Raw genomic sequence first — 9,209 nt, forward strand, 5'->3', positions numbered from 1 at the left:
TGGAAGTACAGTGGCGAAGAACAACAGTCGGCATGCGCTGTATACCCACGGTCGGACGAGCTGCCCAGGCCTCACCACCACTGCCATTTCCGTGCTGCCTTCTCGATACATACGTATGTACACTGTATATCATGTGCACATTCACATGTCTGAAGGTTTGTGGTTTTCAATAAAAAAAATTAAAAAAAACCTACCACGACACACAGCAGAGTACTAGTAGTGTTGAAGAATGATTCTGAGAATATGGAAGCAACCCAACTTCATACCAACTCCAAGTTTGTGACGAGGCTCGTAGCGAGTATTGAAATTTGAAACCAATGTGTAAGAATATGTCTCCCAATACATTTGGGACAGCAGGTAACTTCGGGACCATCAGCTCTTTCTGAAAGCTGCAAAGAACAGTAATCAGGTTGGATGATACTCACGAAGACAAGGGCTTGACGAGTGCGTTGACCATGTGCCGTTGGACTGGCATGTAATGGTTGCGTTTGTTCCAGGATTAACAGCATAGCCCTTTGAGCAGCGTATTGTCCGAGTACTACCTACTGTTGTAGAACCGTTCACTGGATATTCACCTCCAGTTTGACTTGCTGGTTGCCCACAGTCACCTAAAAACGCAGTGGGTGTGGAAGTGGAAAAGGCCATAAAACTGGTGAAACGTGGGTCCATTGGTATAAGGACCGTGCCTGTTTTGATTCCCACTTTAAATAAAGTGTGCACAACCACCCCCACCCTCACCACCTGTATTGGCCGGACAAATGTTTATGCACCAAGGTGACATGGAGTGAACGTGCATTCCTGGATCAAACGGACTGCCGTCATATCAGGACAGTTTCCGCTGCACCAAGGGCAAGGTTGTTCGGTTAGGGCAGGTTTTACTGTACTTTCAAATACAGTGGATCCACCGGTTGGAAGCATACAGTACGTTTGTCAATGGTAGTAGTCATGCAATCACTGAAGTGCAGCTCTACAGCATCATCACACTGTTTGAGGAATCCTACGATTGTGCATTACAAGCATTGCTCCCCCCCCCCCCACACACACACATTGCCATGTCATTTGAGCTTCACCTGATAGGCCGCAGGTAGAATTGTGCCACTTTCACGGTTTTAGTACTGCTTGAAACAAAACAATAGCAGTGCACTGGATGTATTGCAGGCATCTTAGTATTTCACTGCCTCTTGATCAGTATTTTAAGGAGGAAATCTAGAGTGCTGGCAAATCATTGTGTAAATTTGAAATGCATCCCTGGAACTGCATTCTGGTGATAAGAAAATAATAATTTATCTTGGCTACACGTGGATCCGTCGTTATTGTTTTGGTGCTAAACACCAACATTTTGATTGAGATATTGTATTTTGCAGCTAAGAGATCACTTGATTTAAGGATGGTGTGTAGGGTTTTTCATGTAAGGAAGTGGCTAATGTGGAGCTTGCGCACATTGAGAAAGACCAAAATGTCTTGATTAATACAAACTCTACCTTTACCTGCGGCACACATTGCACAGCTGACCGTCAAAAGGATGAGTATGAAGCTGTGCACATGCCTGTCGAGGCGGAGTGTAATGCAAGCTGCAATTTGATGCTTCCCACCTTCCATGACGAGCTACAACAGAACAGACGCCGGTACATCGTGCATGTTTAGTTCTGGCTAGAGAAATCCGACCTCACCAATAATGAATCGCCCCGCTCAAATGCTAGAGTTGTGTGTGTGTAGTGCTAGAGCCCCGTGCCCCCCCCCCGTCACTACAATAGGTCGAATTTCTCTGGCCAGGACTGTGCTTGCTGCGATAGCATCTACATATGCTGCACCTCTCAACACGCACACAGAGCATTGTTGTTGCGCATGCACTGTAGCTTCAGAAGCTACATAGAAGGATTCACCCAGGGTGTTGTCAGCGCTGGGGTGAGACCCAGCTAGGAGGATACGTTTTCTTTTCTTTCTTTTTTCCTATATCTACTTTTCCACAATATCCTTTAACATTTTAATTCACAGTGGGGTCTTTATTTAATATTAGGCATTATGCCTGTTTTGATTTCCACTATAAATAAAGTATACAACAACGACAGTAACAAAGGATTCAGCCACTGTGCTGGTAGTGCAGCCGGGTCTGTACATGCACTACAGTAGCTGCAAAACATTGCCAGCTTGGAGGACATACATGTAATGAACACAGGCTACACTGAGATATTCACTGGTTTGAGGGAAAGACACACTGAAATAGTGAGCATTACACCTGCTGCAAGGTTGATAAAAATGCAATGTGGAAACATTGCATTCGTCAATCATTGCACTACATCCTCGGAACACGTTTTATTCATTATTGAGCCCAGAGACCGCTTGGAGAGTGTTGTGAGGAAGTATAGTTACAGTAAAACCTGTGACTAACGACCACTGTGACTACCGACCACTGTGACTAACAACCACAGTGACTAACGACTCCTGTGACTAACGACCACTGTGACTAACGACCACTGTGGCTATGGACCACTGTAACTAACGACCACTGTGACTAACGACCATTGCCACTAACGACCACTGTGACTAACGACCACTGTGACTGTGACTAATGACCACTGTGAATAACGACCACTGTGAATAACGACCACTGTGACTAACGACCACCCATTGGGACCAGAAAGGTTTGCACTGCACGACCTTATATGAATGTGGGACCGTCGTGCCTTGCGAAGTGGTCTTTAGTAACAGGCTGGTCGCTAGTCACGGTGGTCTTTACTTACAGGTTTGACTGTATGTATAATGGATGTCTACTGAAATTGTTCTCCGCAAATATCATCTCTATTCTTTTGAACAGCGCATAAATCTTAAACTCTATGTTTTCGTGTACCGCTGCTTGACCCCACATCTTGCTAGTCCCCTTCTCCAATCCTTGTTCCAGCTTAGGGCCGCTGTGCCTGGACACCAGGCTCGCACGCGTGGCCAGGCACAGCGCGCATTAGTTCTTCCGCCTGTTTCTACGCAATATGGCATGCGTTCTATTTCTTTCCTGGCGGCAGACAGATGGAATGCTCTTCCCACTGACTGCCGTCAGGCCCCGTCTCTTACTCTGTATGTAAACATGGTAAAAATTCACCTAGGGTTCCCAGTAAAAAGGCAACGCCTGTTGGGACTCCCCTAGTAAAATAATAAAATCTACTACTACTACTACTACTACTACTACTACTATGTCTACCGTGGAGTCTGTGTACATTGAGAAATGTGCAAATCGTTCACCAGTTTGCCAAAAATAGAGGGGGAGCAGGCAGGAGGAGTTTAGATGAGGAGGTTGGGATTGAGTAGAAGATAAAGGAAGTGTGAACCATAGAAGAACCCTCCCCGCCAAAGGAAAGATGAGGAAAGATGGAGATGAGAGAAGAAAGTGGAAGGAAGTTGAAATGTAATAATAGTTATGAAGAAAAAGAAATGGATGAAGGAACTACAAGTTACGCTATAATGTCCACTAACACCACCAGTTACTAAACATACAATCAGCTCATGCGATGACATTGCACGACACTGACCGATGGTCACGTTCTACAACTAACTGGCTAACAGCTCTAGCACATCTTGGATGCGCACTCCAACAGCCTTCAAACTTACTTGGAAGGTTCTAGGTTATAGAAATAACATGAGGAGGGGAAGGCGTGCGCAACCAAGATAAGCACGAGCTGAAAGTCTCAGCTGTGAAGGACTTTGGCAGATGTTCATGCATGTCGATGACTATACTGGCAAGACCATTGCACAATACAGTCAAACCACGATTCAAGGATGCAAAGCAACATTCCACACAACTTGTGTGGCTCAAAAGATGAAGTTCCGAATTGACTCCATCTTGCCTATCTGAAAAGCAGCTGGTGCAAAATTCCATGATCTCTAACATCTGGTGAACGTGAGTGTAAACTCCCAGGCAGGCCAGCTGCCTGTGGCGAATAATTATAGACCATAAAGTGGAAAACACATGCACGTTTTAGCTGATCCGGAAAAGTCTTTCGGGTACCTGACTACATGAGCTTGCCTGTTAGAACTACTAAGAGGATCCTGCCCAGTGTGCGCATCCACAATTGTAGTAGACGGACTTTCTTCTACACAAACCTTATGTCACAGTGGCCAGTGATGCGTAACTGCCTTGCTTACATTTAGAGATCACTAGCTAGCGCTGGGAGTTGTAACAGTAGACTTACCGTACCGTATATAGATATAGACTTACCGTACCGTATATAGACCCGTCTGTCAGTTTCCCAGTTCAGTTGTTGCAGTCTTTACTTCCGTTTTCTTAGGGGCCTTTTATATGTGCAACTCCAGCCCGGGCTGGAGCGAGCGGGCCAGCCCGCCAAGGGTGTTTACATGTGCAAGGCCGGGCTGGTCGCCAGCCCGCAGTGAGTTTATATGCGCTGAGCACACGCCAGCCCGTTGTGAGTATGCAGCAAACACACTACGACTGTAATGTGCTGCCCCGGGCTGAGACGTACGGCTGCATGCAAGCCATACTCAGGACAGTCAGGTTATAAACATAAAAACTTTTTTTCTCATACAATGTATTCTTCTGCTGATTTATTTTTGCGCTGTGACACATGTTTGGTGTGTTGTATCACCTCTTTTTTTTTCCTGTTTTTCACATTTTTAGCTGTCCATATCAAAGTATTTTGCAAGTAGTTCCCCTTCCATTTTAGTGTAAATCATGCATGTCGACAAATAATCAGTGCTCATTGCACGTCCTTCTTGTTGCTGTACAAAAAGCTTCCTAGATTTTCAAGACAATATCGGGAATCCTCTTTATAACTAATACTTCCCTCAAGAGGTAAAAGTACCTATTTTGTAGTATGAACGCAGTGTCGACACCATAATAATACAACTCTGGCCCGGGCTGGTCTGTTTATATGTGCTTTTTCTGGCCCGCCTAGCTGGGATCCCGGGTGCCTCGAGGCGGGATCCCGCCTCGCCGGGCCAGCCCGCTTGCCATGTAAACGCACCACAGGTTTTGTGTGGATTTGTGTACAACCCCGAGATCCCATTGCAGGCGGGCTGGCCCGCCTGTCGACCAGCCCGGGCTGGAGCTGCACATATAATCACCCCCTTAGTCTTACCTTCACTTGAGTCTTTCTGTGCTAAAAACATTTTTTTAAACTAATGTGATCTGAATGAAGACTCTTTGGGAGTGACAGCATTACTTGAGAGACAACAGGGTTCCATAGTACCCAATGCTATACTGTTGCAAAAGAAGGATCCACGAGCGGGATTCGAGCCCAGCACCTATGTCTTTCCGCGAAAGTGCCCTGCTGATTAGGCTACCGAAGATCGCACACACTCATGGGTCTTTCTTGCTACACTGCTCCCCGCCCCAAGGGGCTGTGTCCTCACGCCGTACCTACTCGCGGAGGTACGATGGGTAGTAGGTTCGATCCATTGCCAGGCGCTAATGTTGCAAAAGAATGATCCACGAGCGGGAATCGAACCCAGCACCCCTGCTTTCCGGGACAGTGCCCTACCGATTAGGCTACCGGGGATCACACACACTCATTAGTCCTTCTTGCTACAATACTATTGGTTTCGATCCTCAGTTTCTGAAGTGATACCTGTGATCTTCTGGAATGGAATGTGTATTACTATTTCTCTCCAATCGCTTTGGTGCGGTGCCCTACTACAATCGCAACACACCATAGTCTCCAGATTGACTTTGGGTACATAAACCTCCGAAAACAAAAACGCAACTAGCATGGATTTCTGGATGATGGAAATGACGCGGACTTGGATCTGTGCACAAAAACTGTTCTCTCCGTTTTGGGGGAACACCAGCGCAGTGCACGTTTACCCGCAAAAGATATATTATGTACAATGTAGGGCAACATTCTAAATTGCATTTCATTAATCGTTCGAGTACAGATAACAGGAGGATGTATGTACCTAGTGTGCTGACAGTGCTCAACATCATGGCGGAGGCAGAGCGTACTAACGTTATAGAACAACAAGGACAATCAAGTACACATAACAATACTAATATTAGCGCATTTATATATTATCCACGGCACTCTGCCTTACGGACTTACAAGTGAGTTCACCAAGTCTCCCGGATTTGCTTGTCCCTCCCCGCGACTGACTCCCCCAACGTCCTCTCTGCTGCTTGCACACCTCCCCATGACGTGACACACGTTCTCTGTGTACTTGTCTGCAGCACCGGTAAACTATCACGACTATCACGACTGTCTTTCAGAAATAAGATGCTAGTACATGTGCATTCAACTGACAAGATAGAGCCTGAGAAAGAAGTACCCCATCTGCACTTTCACCACTTGAGTAAGTTTGGCAACATACGTAGATCTACGCACTGCAAGCACCGAACGACTGTTGCTATTTTGAGCGTGAGGTCCGCCGTAGTGGCAAATGAAATCCGATCCCGTGAGTGAAGTATCCTCCAAGCTGCATGGCCCAAGCACTACAAGTACTGGGCTGCGCAGTGATCACGCTTTTGTGTTCACGAGGTTTTGCCATGGGCTCGGATTTCATTTGGTGCCCCTACTAATCGTAAACTACGCTGCACGCTGGTTCCATCCAGGTGGTTTTCAAGTGGAGCAAACAGGTGGTTTAGATTCTCACGCCCAGGTCAGATCTAGGCTGCAGTAGGCTGGTTCAGGCTAGAGTAGGCTGGAGTAGTCTCTAGCAGGCCAGCTTGAGCAGGCTGGGGCAGTTGTTTCCCACGTGCACGGACTGTGTTGAACAACCGCGAGCGCTTCCGCCCGCCGTGTGGTGGGATGGCGATTTCCGGACACGATTGACACAATAATAATTATATGCTGGACCTAACAAGCATCTGATTCCCTCGAAATAATGCACCTGGCGCTGGCAGGTCGAATTCCATCCCGAGGTCAGATTTGATCTAGCGAAGACATTCTTCTGTGCTGGTTTGCTACTAGGCCTCGACCAAAATAAATATGCTTGCGCATATTTCCGCATATTTTGGGTGACAGTTCATATATGGCATATTGAGCAACAAACAGAATATTGGAATGAAGCCAGCATATAATTCAAAAATTCTGAAGAAAATGAGGACAAAACATTCATATTATGGACAAAATATGTTCAGAAATGCCTTTTATGGATGAATTTGGATTGGTTGAGGCGTTTGCTACATTTCCCCATGGATGAACACTATCGCTACGGTTGCTGGGGACACACACAAGCCATACTATTCCGCACGTGCTTTGATTTGCACCATAAGCATGATAGCCGTGAAGCCAATGAATATTCCAAGGTTGTAATTTTACTGAAATGACCTACACTTTCTGCTCATGTCGAGCATATTTTGGCATGTTTTGGCATATCTTTTTGCATATCTCGCTAAGCCTTTGGCATATTACGGACGTTTCCCCTGATATGCGACGAGCATAATATGCTCTTTTTTTAAAAGCATATTTGGTCGAGGCCTATTTGCTACCTTTACGATGTTTAATAGTAGACTAGCACAAAGTAATTGTCCTCGCAGAAACAGCAGCTTGGTTGAAACAGCACAAGGGAATACATGTACATGTACATGTAATGCACGGTCTTCATAAAGGCCCCCGCACCTTGTTCTGAAGATTGTTGTTTCTGTTCGCACTGCTATTTGCAGCCTCTGCCTGGTTGTCTTGGAACGGATCAGGGTTCGTTTGACGCTCTGTCCACTGTCAGCCCACGGAACAAACGCTGATCTTCATTTTTGTATCTCCTCAACAGGAGAGGAAGACAAGTCATGCTATCCCGCCTCTGATTGTCATACAGAACGTGCCTGACAACACTATCCAAGAATTTATTTTGTTTACAATATTCTCGTCTTGCTCTCCCATGGTACGTGCTGCATGTGCGCCTTGATCCCGAGAGCCTGGATCGGGGCCATGGACTTCACCTCACCTGCACAGCTCATCTAGCACACATACACCATCACCGCCTCTTTCCACTACAATGTACATGCACGTACCAAAGGTTTCCAAGTTATTTCTTTTTGTCCCACACTAAAATTTATTAGACTCGGATGGAGAGCCAAGGATGAATTTATAAGAAGAAAAGAGAACCAAAGATGTGCTGTTGGTGGTCCTCTTTTCTTCTTACTTCAAGTATAAACTATAATATATTATAAGCATGGTACTGGCGGAGCAGTGTTCATGACTTTGGTTCCTTCTTTTTAATTTTTACTTCGAAGTAAAATTAAAAAGATTGCCACCCTTGGCTCTTCATCTCGGTCTTATCTACAATGTACGTCCTGTTCTTTTGTCACATGTACATGTATCTGCCGGATATTGACATACATAATGGACAGAGCTAGAGAACAGCAGCGGAAGCATGTATAGGACGGCTGTGCATGTTGTACGCGTATCTGTGTTATTATTATTATTATTATTATTATTATTACATGTATCTCGTTTTGCTACGTTAAAGGTACATGACTGTATACCATATAGTGCAATTCAGCTTGTGCACTCACCTGCCTGGCAAGACCCGTCTGATCTTCGCCACATTGTCCTCGAAGCAAAGATGCCCTAGTCTATTAACGTTAGTTACAAACTTTCCGTGATGTTGATGCGTAAAGCGAAGTTCAGCCTGGTCATTTTAGTGTGTACTGCTGGGTTTGTGACTACGTAACATCTGCACTGAGTTTGCACACGGGCAAGGCAATAGTGATAAACATTTTACTTTCTCTCTTGCACTGACATCCCCGAACACTCCTGAGACAGACAATGTCATTTACTGCTATTAGTTTGATGTATTATGGACATTTGAGTTGAGGATATTTACAGCAAGATGGCCGCGATGTTTTCTTAAAGATTGTGATGCTGTCAGCGCTGCAATCCGTTGCAAACTGATGGGATTGCATTTTACTGAAGTTGCGAGGGTGTAGCGGGCACCAGGCGGTGGGGTGGCTTAGTAGTACCGGTATTATGTTGCACGGTGTACGTGAATATGTGAGAAGGTAATGGAGAGACCGTTACCTAATGAAATCCACACCACATAATCAAAAGACAGGGTGGTAAATGTATCAGTAATTGTAGTATACACTACACATGTACGTGCTGGCTTTTGAGGGCTGCGGAAGGTATGCGTGGAAACCTACTAGTACAGTAGAGCTCAGTGAAGTCCCAGCCTACAGTTAACAAGCTGGCACACTATGTAAATCAGTTCCTAGTACATCAGGGTACTGCCTACTGGTACGTGTACGTGCACGCGTGAATGTCCAGGGCGTC

Source organism: Sycon ciliatum, chromosome 12, assembly GCF_964019385.1.
Source record: "Sycon ciliatum chromosome 12, ocSycCili1.1, whole genome shotgun sequence".
Lineage (NCBI taxonomy): Eukaryota > Metazoa > Porifera > Calcarea > Leucosolenida > Sycettidae > Sycon > Sycon ciliatum.